The sequence below is a fragment of the Aphelocoma coerulescens genome (assembly GCF_041296385.1).
Source record: "Aphelocoma coerulescens isolate FSJ_1873_10779 chromosome W unlocalized genomic scaffold, UR_Acoe_1.0 ChrW_unloc_scaf_4, whole genome shotgun sequence".
Lineage (NCBI taxonomy): Eukaryota > Metazoa > Chordata > Aves > Passeriformes > Corvidae > Aphelocoma > Aphelocoma coerulescens.
Genome location: NW_027184083.1, coordinates 2,034,410 through 2,049,813, shown reverse-complemented (window position 1 = coordinate 2,049,813; position 15,404 = coordinate 2,034,410). Strand labels below are relative to the sequence as shown.

Sequence of the window (15,404 nt, the reverse complement as noted above, 5' to 3'; positions counted from 1 at the left end):
ATATCACAAAAACACAGAGTCTGGCAAGAAATTAAAAGCCTACCCTCTGGAAAAGAAGAGAATTCAGACTTCCTTAGCTTCCTCCTGCAAATCCTCTTCTAAGTTATACTGAATTCAGTGGGAATGGTGGCACAACCAAGGGCTGCTTGTTTAAGTGTGATGTACAGTACCATCCACTGACTTTTCTTTTAAAGATCACCACAGAAGACAGCCTTAGATGGATGTGCTGAGTGTAGCTGGGATGGAGTTAACTTTCCTCATAGCAGCCCAAATAGTGCTGTGCTTTGGCTAGAACCATGTTGATTACATGCCAATGTTTGGGCTAGTACTGAACAATGCTTGAACAACATCAAGGCTGACTCTCCAAATCCCCCACCCGGCTCAAAGGCCAGTAGGCTGGGAGTGGGCAAGAGGCTTCCCAAGTAACCATTACATGTGCTGAGGCCCTGCTTTCCAGGAAATGGTTAAACACCTGCCTACTGATGGGAAATAGAAAATTAATTCCTTATTTTGCTTTTGTTTTCCTTATTCAACTGACATCTCAATCGACAGGTCTTCTTGCCTTCCTTCTATTTTCTACCCATTCTTCAGGAGAGGGGAATGAGAGAGGCAGGTTAGCTGATGGCTGGAATCGATCCACTGCAGCGTTCTGGAAATTTAGCTAGACTCAAAGGCTCAAGAAAACAGTTTTGGACTCTGAAATACATAGTGCCTTTGTACCAACAGGTTTAGAGAATTACTAGGAAGATACAGACATTTAACCTCTAAATGTCAAGTTTTTTAACTTTATTTCCTCTTTCATGTCTAATTTTCTTTTAGCTGATCAAATATGGTTCAGTGAATTTTTAGATTCTCAACATTACATGGCACAAATCAGTATCCAGAGCTTTTCAGTTTGCTTAGTTAGCATCCATGAGTAAAAAGTCATGTTGGTACAAACAAGATCATAGGTGCTGTAGCAGGTTGGGTTTGTAACCGGGCAGAAACACCAATTTAGTGTGGTGCTTTGGTCCAAAATACTCATTACTGTTCATCTTCTGTGAGATAAGAATTAGGAGAAATGCAAAGCAGGCACCAAACTTGAAAGAATAGAAAGAAGTTTATTAACAGACCTAAAAGAGGGGAAAAAAAAAATTATACCATACCTTCAGAACTCTCCTCCTCCCCCCTCCTTCCTCCCTTCTCCCACTGACAATGTAAAAAGACAACCCTTAAGATGTTCAGTCTGTTTACCACTTCCATAATAACCTTGTTCAGTCCATTTAGAAAGAGGAGTCTCTCTGCTTGCGATGTGAGTCCCTTCCCCCGACTTGCAGCTTTTCCCGCAACTGCTTTCGAGGGTCCACTCTTGAAATTTTTGGGGTACAATTTTAAGGTTGAGCTGTTCAGAAACAAAGAAACAGAGGCCCTTCTCCTTCCCTGGGAGCAAAGGGTCTTCCTCATCTTCATCTTTAGGACTATCTCTGGGAGCATCTCTAGGAACTGAGGTTTTCTCCTTTCCCATTTGGAGCCAAAGTCCTCATCGCTTCCATCTCTCCCTGTCCAAACTTCTCATGAAATTCCAGCTGTGTCAGCATCTGCCTATCTCAGCGCAGGTGCTTTTGCTTGCGAGTTGAACACTCCACCCCCTATATCTTCATGAAATTACAACGGGATACTCTGATATATCATAGCTTCACAACAGACTTTCTGCTTTAAGCATCTTCTCTTTCTCTTGCCTCAGGTTTTCAGCTCTTCACAGCACTAAAAGAGTTAATCTCACCTTGGCCTTGCAGCTGTGTGGCTTATCGGTGTTGGTCACATGACCTCTGTCGGACAGCAGTGCCGCGTTTGCTGAAATCTTGGCCGCAGTGGAGGGGGGGGAAGCCGAGCCGCTCCGGCTGCCCACAGCCCTGCTGGGGGGGGTCATCCTGGAGCTGTGGCCCAGCCCGGCCTGGCCTGAGCAGGGGCCGGGCCCGCTGGCCCCCGCTCGGGCCCCGCAGCCACCTGTCCCAGTGCCGGAAATGAGAGAGAGCTGTGGGGGGGAGTTTGTCTATTCTTAAGTGTGCATCACAGAGGCAGTCACAACTTTAAGTGGCTTAAAGAATTGTCCATATTCAAACTGGCCATCTGATAGGTTCTATCAGGTCCCAGAGGAAGCTGTAAGCACCCCTTAGCAAGGACATCCCTTCCAGGACTATGCTTGCTAACATATGACAGGTGCGAACCAAAGTCCTAAAGCCATTGTCCAAGATTGAGAGACTGAGGTTTGTTGGGGTCTCCTCCCCCCGCCTGTAGCCCTGGGAGCCCTGAGGGCACAGACACACGGGGTTTCCCTGCCCCTGCTCAGCCTCGTTCCCCATTGGTTGGTTTGTGTTCCCCTGCGCAGGCAAAGCAGCTCGGGTGCTGACTGTAAGAGTCTCTCAGCAGAGCCCGGCCATGCGGCTGGGGAAATAAACATCTCTGAAACATCTAGCAAGAATCCGTCCGTATATATTTCTTTTCCACGGGACTCCTGGTTTGATATAGGCGTGTTGCAGTATCCCCACTGCAACATAATGGTGGTGAATTGAGGGCAGAACGATCCCCGATCCCTAAGCGACTGATTTGTGTGAGTAAACCCTGGAAACTTTGGATTCCTCTTCTTGGTTTTGTTTTGCTATTCCATATCTAAACTATGGAGGAACCGTGGGAAGACTCTTGGCTTTCAGAGCCACATATGGACATTTATCTTAAACTTAAAATGATTCTTGAACAACGATTTGTAAATTTTAGCTTGATTCAAGCTCAGAAAGAACTGAAACACTTCCTGGCATGGTTGTTTAAGGACTTTTTCTATGTTTCTTGGGATCTAATTCTTACCAAGAGCTTTTGGAAGACCGTTTGGACCCAGTTAATATTTGAGTCAAAATATATGCCGATGGAAGAATATTTTCGTGAATATTATTTAATAACCGAGACTGTTGAGCAATGTCAGCTGTGTCCTGGTGAAGGGAAGCCTGGCTCAGGGACTGTGCGGCCTCGGCCACGTGCACCGAGCGCTCTGCGAGCAGCAGCGAGACGGTTCCCGTGCGCGGGCGGAGCCACGCGAGCCGCAGTGTCGGTGGCGGAGCGAGGCGCGGCAGGAGCAGCGCGGCCCGGCAGTGCCCGCCCGGCCCCGCGCAGCGCGTGGTGGAGCGAGCCCCGTGAGCGCCCGAACGAGAGGGGCGGCGCCCGGGCGGCGGCTGGCGGCGGAGCGGAGCCGTGCCCAGCCGAAACGCGCGCTGGAGCAGGGCGCGGGGGGGGCTCGGGGGCCCAGCCGAGATGTGGGCGCAGCCCCTGGCAGTGGCAACGCAGCTGAGAGCAGAGGAGGCGACGCACGGAGAACGGAGCGGCGCGGCCCGGCCCGGCCCGCGCGGCCCCGAACGCGACCCTGGGAAAAGCGCGCCGAAACCAGCAGCCCCCACAGTTCCAACACGGGAGCGACCGAAAGAGAGAGCAAAGACACAGCGAGACAGAAAACAGCAGCCACTCGGAAAAAGGAAAAGACCATAGTAGCTAAGATCTTAGGGACAGTGAAATGGTATAATGTTAAACAAAATTATGGTTTTATAACAAGGTGTGATAACCAGCAAGACATATTCGTGCATAGAACTGCTATTAAAAGGAATAACCCTGAAAAATGCATCCCAAGCTTGGGAGATGGAGAGGTGGTGGAATTCAAAATCATACAAGGTAGAAAAGGGTTACAAGCATCGCAGGTCACTGGGCCTGATGGTGTTCCTGTAAAAGGCAGTATACATGCTAAAAATCGTAGTCATGTTAGACATTATCTCCATTGTAAACCCCCCCTACAGTCTCCCTTTCCTAATCCCACCTTTCCCTTTTACCCTATGTCCTATTACCCCCAGTGTATTCCCAATCCGTTTTTTCATCCATGGTTTCCCTCACAAAACCCTGCCTTTGCCAATTGTTTCCCCAAAAATCCTTTTCCAATGCCGAGTGGGGGATGAAAAGGGGGAGGGAAGAAACTCTCTCCTGCCTCAGTTTCCCCACAAAGCATGTTCAGAGAGTTCTATCTCCCTTCTGTCAGCCCTAAGATGTTCCCCAGAATCTGTTTGGACATTTAAAGACTCAGGAGGGTGGCTTGTTTTGTTTTGAAACAGTTCTTGTTATGGTTATCCAGTTGTCTTCATTCTCCTTTTATTAAAATAAAACGGGTGAGATGTTGGGGTCTCCTCCCCCCGCCTGTAGCCCTGGGAGCCCTGAGGGCACAGACACACGGGGTTTCCCTGCCCCTGCTCAGCCTCGTTCCCCATTGGTTGGTTTGTGTTCCCCTGCGCGGGCAAAGCAGCTCGGGTGCTGACTGTAAGAGTCTCTCGGCAGAGCCCGGCCATGCGGCTGGGGAAATAAACATCTCTGAAACATCTAGCAAGAATCCATCCGTATATATTTGTTTTCCACGGGACTCCTGGTTTGATATAGGCGTGTTGCAGTATCCCCACTGCAACAGAGGTTAAATATTAAAATATTATAAAATATTTTAAAAAATAGACCAGGAAGTTTTTAATTGATAGCTGTGTACCTACTTCAACTAATGTCTACAAAGCATCAAGAAACCAAATTGATGGCCTGACTAAGAAGTGGAAGGTAGATGGAAGGGATTAAAAAATCTGATATAAATGAGGATGGAGTATTAACACACTGCAATATGTAGTTATGAATAACTCTGGAGGCTCAATCAAATCCAAATGTTGTTATAGAATTGTTCTACCATTTATAAAAAGTAATTATCATTAGCAGCATCATTTAGTATTTTGTTTGGAACAGTATTAATTGTTCACATTAGAAAGCTCTCAGAGTTTATTTATTGCTGCATTTTTGGAATGTTTTTAACACACAGAACTACAGTGAAGGTATGTTAGTGTGTCCAAGTTAAGCATTTAATACTTGGAGTTATGTGTCACACACAAGTGAATGGCCTTTGCAAGCCTCATACCCCTTCAGAAGATACTTAGAACTATATTGCATATAGCAAGCAGTGTGGGTTGTACAGTATATTAATTTTCATGTTAACACCCAAAATGCTATCCTAGTTGATGTCTCTTTTGGTCCCCATATCAGGGTGGGTATCCGAGCACTAAATGGAAGTGATATTAATATATCTCCCTTGTCACTTGTGAGCTAATGTTTTGCAAGACATCAGTTACCTTCAGCCTCCAAAAGAGGATTTGAGCTGAAATATTTGAGTTGTTAACACAATAATCCCTAGGGTACGTAGTTGTGGGGGCTCTCCCCCTGCCATGTAGTCCTGGGAGACAGGCCCTGGGGGGGAGGCACGGGGTTTCCCTCGCCCCTGGTCAGCCTCGTTCCCCATTGGTTGTTTTGTGTTCCCCTGCATGGGCAAGGACCCTCGGGTCCCATGATTGCAACAGTTCCTTGGCAGATCCTCAGCCATGCTGCTGGAGAAATAAACATCTCTCTGAAACATCTATCAAGAATCGGTCCATATATATTTCTTTTCCACGGGCCTCAATGATTGATACGCGTGTTACAGCACCCCCACTGTGACACGTAGTGAGGTTATTTAAAGGTCAGAACTAACCATCTTCTTTTCTTGCTCATGAAGACAGTCTTAATTCCACCTAAACAGAGTCCACCACTGAATAACATCCAGTAATCCTCCTGACCTCTTCAGTCAAGCACATAAATCTCCTAGTAGGGCATAGGTAGATAACCAGCTCCAGGTCTCTTCCTTTGCAATACAAATATAGCTAAATGAACAGGGAAGTCAGAGCAATAGAAGTTTAGCTAATGTTCAGATTTGACCATGCCCTACTCAGACAGCACTAAATACTAAAGCAATAACTTGTAACATGTTGCCTCTGTGATAAATTAATTTTTTACTTTAGCACTTACTATCACTGCCAATATACAAAATTCAGAAAAGAAGTCATTTACAAAACAGATATAAAACATATGGCAGTGTATTTCCTTTGATCCATGCCTTTCCTTACTCATACACAACCCTTTAATCTAGATGTCCTGGTTTAGGAGTGGTATTCTCCAATTTAGTGTTCCCACTGAAAGCACTCCAAACCATGCCCCCCTCCCCTGTTTTGGCCTGGAGATGAGAATTGGAGGCACAAAAATTAAAGATCATGAGTTAAGAACAATTTATTGGAAACAGCAATGAGATAAGAAAACAAACAATATTAATAACAAAAGTGTACAAGAGAGGCAATCGATTCATATGCAAATACTCACCACTACACCACCCAGAGCCCAACAATACCCAACCCATGCCATGCTACCCTGACCAGGAAGAGATCCCTTCCCCATCCCCAGAAAATTATGTGAGGTGGTATAGAATAACCTCTGGGTCCTAGCCATGCCTCTCCTGGCTACTGCAAAAATTAACCCCGTCCTTGCCAGAACCAGGACACTAGAGAAATTTTTAAAAAGTCTACAATTACTATGCTCTTAATTGGTAGGCAGAACCAGAGGAAATAAGATTTGCTGGTATTAAAGAACACAGTCTTATGAATGAAGACCTTGTGAAAAAGTCATCTCAGCTGAGATTAGTTATGATAACAGGAATAGCTGAGCAGAGAAGCCAATTCCACATGGACAGTTGTGGAGGCTGGTGGGTCTGCTGGACAAGGAACGAAGGGAGTCCTATGGTAGGACAAGTCCTAGGTTCCTTTCTAGGTTAGGGTGACTGAAAAAGCTTCCCCCAGAATGCTCTGTTCTGTTATGTTAATGTACCCCAGTTCTGCTTCCCTGGTTGGCGCCGTTGGCTGCTCCACCCCTTGTTACCTTATACGCCCCATCACCACGCCCTCAGAGTTTCCCTATTGGTTCCCTTACACTGACCCCGCCTTAATACTGCCCCTTGCTCTCAGATCATTGGTCCCTGATGCTCTCTCCGCTCCATAACCCTGGACTCCCCATTGTTCTGGCTCTACTTTTCTGGAACCTTGCACGAGTGTGGCTGCAATAAACCCCTCCCGTAGGACCCCATGCGAAGACCTTTCCTGCTCCTTCATCATCAGACTGCTTTGCCAGCTATCTGATGTGTGTGTGTGTACATGTGTGTGCAAGTGTGGTGGCTGCACTGAACGGCTTCCTCCTGGAGACGCTTTTGGGAAGGTCGCGGCACTTTAGCATCCAACTCCGCCGCGACAGACAGGGGCTAAATCCTCTAGGGAGTACAAGTCAAACTAATGGTATAATTTTCCAAAGTAACCTATGTCCCTGAAGAAAGTGTCTTCCATGAAGAGTCTGTGGGGCTGACACAGGTTTTTAAGTCACATACTTTTGAACTTTTTCCCTTAAGTTCATTTGGTCCTTCACCTGCTTGAGAGGCTCTGCCAACAAAAGCCAAAAGGTCTAATTTTTCACTGTGCATGGGAGACATGACCTTCCTTAGCAAGGAGCTAAGATTTAACAGTTCACTCCACATAGCCCAGAACTGAGACAGAGTATGGTGCCAACATGCAACACAACTTCAGTGCTCAAGCCATTACTAGGATCCTGAAATATCCAGTTTCCCTGGCATGAAACAAAGATACTAAGGGCTATCAAAACACAGACTGCAAAACTGATGAATTAAAACTGGCTTCAAAAAGGTAAAAACAGTAGTTGAGCATTATCAAATACACATCCTTTCAAAGAACAGCAGGATAGATTTTATTTTTAACCCAGGGTCACTGATTTATTTTTAGAGAATGGGCCAAACATCTTTACAATTGCAAGTGAGCAAAATGTCATTAGTGCCTCTGAAACTTGCTAATTTATATGAGCAGAAAATTTGCCTCTGTGTTCTTTCAGAGCTTAGTATTCTGAAAAATAGCAAGGATTTCCTTACAGTCAAAACATGCTCAACATCTTTTTATAAAGCTGCTCTGCCACAGCCAATATCTGCAGTAAACATCTGCACTGGGTTTATATGGCAAGGTTCTGGTAGTGGGGGGGGAGGAGGCTGCAGGGGTCGCCTGTATCAGGGTCTTCCCCTGTGCCAAACAGAGATGGTTTCAGCCAGCTCCAAAATGTACCCACCACTGGCCAAATATGAGCTAATCAGCAATGTTGGTAGCACCTCTGTGATAACATATTTAAGAAAGGGTAAAAAAATGCTGTGCAGCAGCTATGAGAGAGGAGTGAGAAAATATGTTGTAAACAACCCTGCAGACACAAGGGTCAGTGAAGAAGGAAGGGAAGGAGGTGCTCCAGGCACCTGAGCAGAGATTCCTTGATGGAACTATGACCTGAGGTGAGGAGTCCATGCTGGAACAGTCTGTTCCTGATGGACTCCACCCCACAGAAAGGACTGTCATAGGTTAGCAAGCATAGTCCCGGAAGTGATGTCCTTGGCTAAGGGGTGCTTACAGTTTCCTCTGGGACCTGATAGAACCTATCAGCTGGCCAGTTTGAATATGGACAATTCTTTAAGCCACTTAAAGTTGTGACCGCCTCTGTGATACACACTTAAGAATAGACAAACTCCCCCTCCCCCCCAAGCTCTCTCTCGTTTCCGGCGCTGGTACAGGTGGCTGCAGGCCCCGTGCGGGGGCCAGCAGGCCCGGCCAGGCCCTGCTTGGGCCAGGCCAGGCTGGGCCACAGCCAGCCTGGAGCCATGGGCCTGTTCCAGTCGTGGAACCCCTCCCCACTGCCTTGCTGTGGACAGCCGGAGCGGCTCGGAATCCCCCCCCCTCCACTGCGGCCAAGATTTCAGCAAAGCGGCACCTCTGTCCGGCAGAGGTCAGGTGACCAACAGCGATAAGCCACACAGCTGCAAGGCCGAGGTGAGATTAACCCTTTTATTGCTGTGAAGAGCTGAAAACCTGAGGGAAGAGAGAGAGGAGATGCTTAAAGCAGAAAGTCTGTTGTGAAGCTATGATATATCAGAGTATCCCGTTGTATAATTTTTGGGGTTTTTTTCCTTCTTTTAGGTCTGTTAATAAACTTCTTTATATTCTTTCAAGTTTGGTGCCTGCTTTGCATTTCTCCTAATTCTTATCTCACAGAAGATAAACAGTGATGAGTATTTTAGACCAAACCACTACAGGACCCATGCTAGAACAGTTCTCAAAGGACAGAATCCTGTGGGAGGGAGCTCACGCTAGAGAAGGGGAAGTGTAAGGAGAAAGGAGAAGCAGAGATGACAGTTACAAACTGACTGCAACCCCTCTTCTGCCACTAGGGATGGGGAATAGGTAGAGAAGCCAGGAACGAAGGAGTGAAGGTGAACCTGGGAAGAATTAGGTGTTAGTGTTTGAGGTTGTTATTTATTTAAAAAATTTTGGGGTTTTTTTCCTCAAAGTCCTACTCTTATTTTTAATTGGCAATTAATTAAATTAATCTTCATGGGTTCATGTCATGGGTTAGCAAAGCATAGTCCCAGAAGCGATGTTCTTGCAAAGGGGTTCTTACAGCTCCTCTTTGACCTGACAGAACCTATCAGATGGCCAGTTTGAATATGGACAATTTTTAAAGCCACTTAAAGTTGTGACCGCCTCTGTGGTCCACATTTAAGAATAGACAAACCCCGGGCAGAGCTCTCTCTCATTTCCGGCGCTGGGACAGGTGGCTGCAAGCCCCGTGTGGGGGCCGGCGGGCTCGGCCCGGGCCCTGCTCAGGCCAGGCCGGGCCGGGCCACAGCCATCCTGGAGCCAATGGGCCCTGTTCCACCTGCGACCCCCCCACAGCCCTGCTCTGTGCAGACAGAGCAACCCGGCTCCTCCTCTCCAGTGCAGCCAAGATTCAGCCGAAAGCTGCCCACTGCTGCCAGGCAAAGGTCATGTGACCAGCAGCAATAAGCAACATTTCAGCTGCAAGGCTGTTACAGTGCGGATACTGTAACACGCGTATCAAACAAGGAGGGCCGTAGAAAAGAAGTATATATGGATCGATTCTTGATAGATGTTTCAGAGAGATGTTTCTTTTCCCAGCCGCATGGCTGGGGACTGCTGAGGAACTGTTTAATCACGGGACCCGCACAGGGGAACACAAAACAACCAATGGGGAACGAGGCTGACCAGGGGCTAGGGAAACCCTGTGCCTCCCCCCCAGGGCCCCTCTCCCAGGACTACATGGCAGGGGGGAAGGGACCCTGACACAAGGCCTGGGTGAGATTAACCCTTTTAGTGCTGTGAAGAGCTGAAAACCTGAGGGAGGAGAAAGAGGAGATGCTTAAAGCTGAAATTCTGTTCTAAACCTATGATGTATCAGAGTACCCGTTGTAATTTCATGAAGGCATGGGGGGTAGAGTGTTCAACTTGTACTTGAGAGCAAAAGCACCTGCGCTGAGATAGGCAGATGCTGAAGCAGCTGTAATTTCATGAGAAGTTTGAACAGGTAGTGATGGAAGCAATGAGGACTCTTACTCCACATGGAAAGGGAAAGACCTCTGTTCCTAGAGATGCTCCCAGAGATAGTCCTAGAGATGAAGATGAGGAGGACCCTTTGCTCCCAGGGAAGGAGGAGGGCCTCTGTTCTTAGAGATGAAATGCTCCCAGAGATGGGTGAAGAGAACTTTTGTTTCTGAATGGCTCAACCTTAAAATTGTACCCCAGTAATTCAAGAGTGGACCCTTGAAAGCAGTTGTGGGAAAAGCTGCAAGTTGTGGGAAGGGACTCACATGCGAGCAGAGAACCAACCCGGGTGGCTGTCTCGTTGTGATGTTTTCATAGCATGGGCAAGAGAGACTCATCTTCCTAAATGGACTGAACAAGGTTATTATGGAAGTGGTAAACTGACTGAACATCTCAAGCGTTGTCTTTTTACATTGTCAGTGGGAGAAGGGAGAAAGGTGGGGGGGGGGGGGGAGGAGAAGTGTTATGAAGGTGTGGTATGATTTTTTTTCCCCTCTTTCTTCTTTTAGGTCTGTTAATAAACTTCTTTATATTCTTTCAAGTTTGGTGCCTGCTTTGCTTTTCTCCTAATTCTTACCTCACAGAAGGTAAACAGCAATGAGTATTTTGGACCAAACCACAACACAAGTAGAATCTGTTCTGCCCATGAATGTAATTGGGAAGCAATCTCCTTGTCCTTATCTTGATCCATGAGCTTTTCTACCTTATTTTCTCCCTCTCTCCTGCTGAGGAGAGGAAGTGAGAACAGCTAGGTAGGGATCTGGCAGCCAGCCAAGGTTAACCTACGACATCATCTATAATGAAGATCATTGTCACATAACTACAAAAGTTATGTACTGAGGCACTGGATCAGAAAGTCCAATTCAAGAAGCTCATAAATAAAAGATACACAGTAATTTTGGAATATGACACTGTCAATTTCTCTTCAAACAGATCCATTTACCTAAAGTATATTCCACTTTCCAAAGGTTACTACCTTAAAAAAAAAAAAAAAAAAAGATTTAACAAGATTTTCCACAAGACCTGCTGTCATAGGTTAGCAAGCTGAGTCTCGGAAGTGATGTTCGGCTTACTGCTTCCCCATGACCTGACAGAACCTATCAGCTGGCCAGTTTGAATATGGACAATTCTTTAAGCCACTTAAAGTTGTCACCGCCTCTGTGATCCACACTTAAGAATAGACAAACTCCCCCCCAAGCTCTCTCTCGTTTCCGGTGCTGGTACAGGTGGCTGCAGGCCCCGTGTGGGGGCTAGGGGGCCCGGCCCAGGCCCTGCTCGGGCCGGGCCGGGTCGGGCCGGGCCACGGTCATCTTGAAGCCATGGATCTGTTCCATCTGCCTTGCTGTGGGCAGCCAGAGTGGCTCCGCTCTCCCCCTTCTCCACTGCGATAAGAAAAATTCCAGCTGCAAGGCCAAGGTGAGATTAACCCTTTTAGTGCTGTGAAGAGCTGAAAACCTGAGGGAAGAGAGAGAGGAGATGCTTAAAGCTGAAATTCTGTTGTGAAGCTATGATATATCAGAGTATCCCATTGTAATTTCATGAAGATATGGGGGGTGGAGTGTTCAACTCGCAAGCAAAAGCACCTGCGCTGAGATAGGCAGATGCTGACACAGCTGGAATTTCATGAGAAGTTTGGACAGGGAGAGATGGAAGAGATGGAAGACTTTGGCTCCAAATGGGAAAGGAGAAAACCTCAGTTCCTAGAGATGCTCCCAGAGATAGTCCTAAAGATGAAGATGAGGAAGACCCTTTGCTCCCAGGGAAGGAGGAGGGCCTCTGTTTTTGTTTCTGAACAGCTCAACCTTAAAATTGTACCCCAAAAATTTCAAGAGTAGACCCTCGAAAGCAGTTGCGGGAAAAGCTGCAAGTCGGGGGAAGGGACTCACATCGCGAGCAGAGAGACCTCTTCCTAAATGGACTGAACAATATTTGGAAGTGGGCGGCTGTCTCGTTGTGATACTGTTTTCATAGCACGAGCAAGAAGAGACTTCTCTTTCTAAATGGACTGAACAAGGTTATTATGGAAGTGGTAAACAGACTGAACATCTTAAGGGTTGTCTTTTTACATTGTCAGTGGGACAAGGGAGGAAGGTGGGGGGAGGAGGAGAGTTCTGAAGGTGGTATAATTTTGGGGGGTTTTTTTCCTTCTTTTAGGTCTGTTAATAAACTTCTTTTTATTCTTTCAAGTTGGGTGCCTGCTTTGCATTTCTCCTAATTCTTATCTCACAGAAGATAAACGGTAATGAGTATTTTGGACCAAACCACTACACCTGCTCTTCTGCTCCCTGCCTTTTTCTTCCTTGGGCTTTTTTTCCATTAATGGCTGGCCCTTTCACACCAGGAGTATTGGAGGAGCTGAGCTGGACTCTCCCTTGAGGATTCGGGAAGCCCACATGGGTGCGGAAGGACGAGCCACACCCTGCTGCTGCAGCCCTGTCCACAGCAGCCAGCCCCACTCTCACTCCCCGTGGTGGCAGGCAGCTTGTTTAACGGCCGCTGGCCTGGCAAACACAGCACCCGACCAAGCTGCGCTATTTTAGACAATCCCGAGAGATCTCAGCCAGATTTACTGTGCCACCGATGTAGGGCTCACACGGGACCCCCCTTCACAGGGTCCCCACGCAAAGCATTGGAGGGGGAATAAGTGATATTATGGCAAATGATTCCCAGAGGGTTCATCAAGCAGCTCCTGTGTGCCCCGCCCCCTTCCTCGTGCTCCCACGGCTTGCCTGTATGCACTCAGTAGTGGGCTTTCAAGTGGGAGGACTTCCCGTAGACCTTGTTGCAGCCACTGTAGGGACACTTGTGCCGCTTCTCAGACACTAACTTCTCTTTGAGGGGCATGGTGTTGCGCTGCCCTGGTGCTGAATCGCGTGCCGGGCTCGATCCGGGCTCTGTGGTCACGTCACTGTCAGAGCCTATGTCCTCATCTGGGCTCTCCACGTTGCCGCTGCACACAGAAGGGACGGGCAGGGCCCGATACTTGTTCAGATCCAGAAGGCTCTTGGCAATGGTCACCAAGGTGCAGTAGTCCTTCCAGGCGTCATGGGGGTCACATAGATCCTTCCCCACCTGCTCCTCACCTGGCACTTTCAACTGTGCTGCCTCGGGCATGGCCTAGGGGTTAGAAATGGACACCAGGCACTGGGCAGCCACGAAGTCCATGTACGCGACGACCGACATGGTACAGGAGCCGCCCCGCACTGCCTTGCACAGTCCCACTTCCGATACTGGCTGCGCTTTGCCAAGTTCCCAGGGGACAGGCGGCACCTCAATACACTCCCTTGGGGCCTGCCGTGCTGTCGCACCAAGTGCTGCAAGCCATGGTCTGCCAACCGCTGGAGGGTTAGTCCAGTATTGGGCAGCGTGCCACTGGGACAAAACTCAGAAACACAGCTGCCGGAACTAACCTCAAGTAGTTCACTGGGGGACATTTAATAAAAGAAAACGTGAGGGGAAAAAAAAAAATTCAGATTTCCCTTACAGCTCATCTTTCACCTCTCGCCCCCCCCCACCCCTCCCCCCCATCAGGCAATCAGCACATGGAGGGAAGTGCTGAGGAACAGCGCTTTGCTGCCTGCACTGCGCCGAGGCACGGCTGCTAGTCGAGAGGAAACTGCTGGCTGCCCCGCTCACTCCTGCTTAGGAACGGCTGCAACGAATCCCATCACGTTAGGTTCGGAGCTTCCCTGATCGGCCAACAGACAGCACAAGTCAACTCCGTTTACCTTCTTACTTCTTTGACTCAGATGAGCCTTTTTGCATGGAGGGTATGTCCACCAGGTGGCAGACTCGCCAATCCCTGTGCTTTCTCCCCAGACCGCGTGCTAGTCTGAGTGCCTTGGTGAGCCCGTTTAAAAGGGCGATGATGCAAGGGGAGTGAGATGAGGGGATTCATGTCTCCCGTGCGGCTCCCTTGTGGCAGCCTCTCCAAGTTTCGATTCGCATCACCGACCCCTTGCCCTCCTACGTGAGGGGTGCGTGGTCCTGTCATCGGGCTGCAGGGAGTCCCCGGGGCGGCCGGAGCCGCCGGCGCCACCGTTGCCGTGTGGCATCGAGAGGGTTAAGCGTCTCGCTAGAAGTCCTACAGTCCCAGCAACCAGCCAGCTAATGAAAAGTGAGCTGGCTGATGTCACTGGCAAGGGCTTGGCTAATCAGAGAGCGGTTTCGAAGGTTGTGCAACAGTTGTAAACCCTGTGGGCTGGCCATGGCCCTGAGGGTTAATCGGCTCAATCAGATGCTCCAAATCCTCAAGCTCTCTGTAAAACTAATGAAGAAGGGGCAGTCAATAACTAACTCATGTAAGCACAAGTTAACTATTGGGAGACAGCAAATGTTAGTTCAGACAGAAGCTGTTAATTACAAAGCCTGAGAAGCCGAATTCACCCTAATCTTGTCAAGATAGAGGGGACAAGGATCATCTCAGAGATTGCTAAATCATCCCTCAAAGGACTACGCATGCCCAGGGAGAATGGTGAAAAGTTCACTGGGAGGATGACTACTGGCCTTCATCAGAAAGACCCCCGAGGAAGAGGAGAGGTCTTCCTCAGCGCGACCACCAGGACACACAGCGCATGCGTGGCCCATATGCTAATGACTTCCGAGAAATAATTTGTATAACCACACCTGTCCCAAGGAATGTGATGAATATTCATAATTTAACCCTTAATACTGTGTTGTAGAGAGCACCGGTGTGTGTGTGTTTGGAGGAGCGATCCCCACACACCCGGTGCACCGAATAAAGCAAATACCCACTTCTCTGACTCTGAAGTGTCTCCTGGCCCGGTTGTGGCGTGATTCACTAACAGACCTTCTCTCCACCCAATACAAGAAAGCACAAGTTTAGGGCAATGTAAAATTACTTAACGAGTAACCTTTGTATGCATTCATATGTGTGTTTTTGGTTGAGTTACTGACTTTCCATCTGGAGGAATCTTATTGAATCTCATTTCTCCCTGCCAGGAAAAAAGCACTCATGCCACAGGCAGCTCTGTATCTCCCCGAGGAAACAGGGTCAGCACAAGTTTTCTGAATGAACCTGCTGCTGCATGCACATATTCCCTCTTACAA

At 48.1% G+C, this 15,404-nt stretch overlaps 1 pseudogene; it reads right to left on the bottom strand.

Moving 5' to 3' along the window:
- The window catches only part of LOC138102884 (Krueppel-like factor 9), a 47,657-nt pseudogene extending 34,140 nt beyond the window's left edge, over nucleotides 1-13,517 (bottom strand).
- Nucleotides 13,518-15,404: the final 1,887 nt, after the last annotated feature.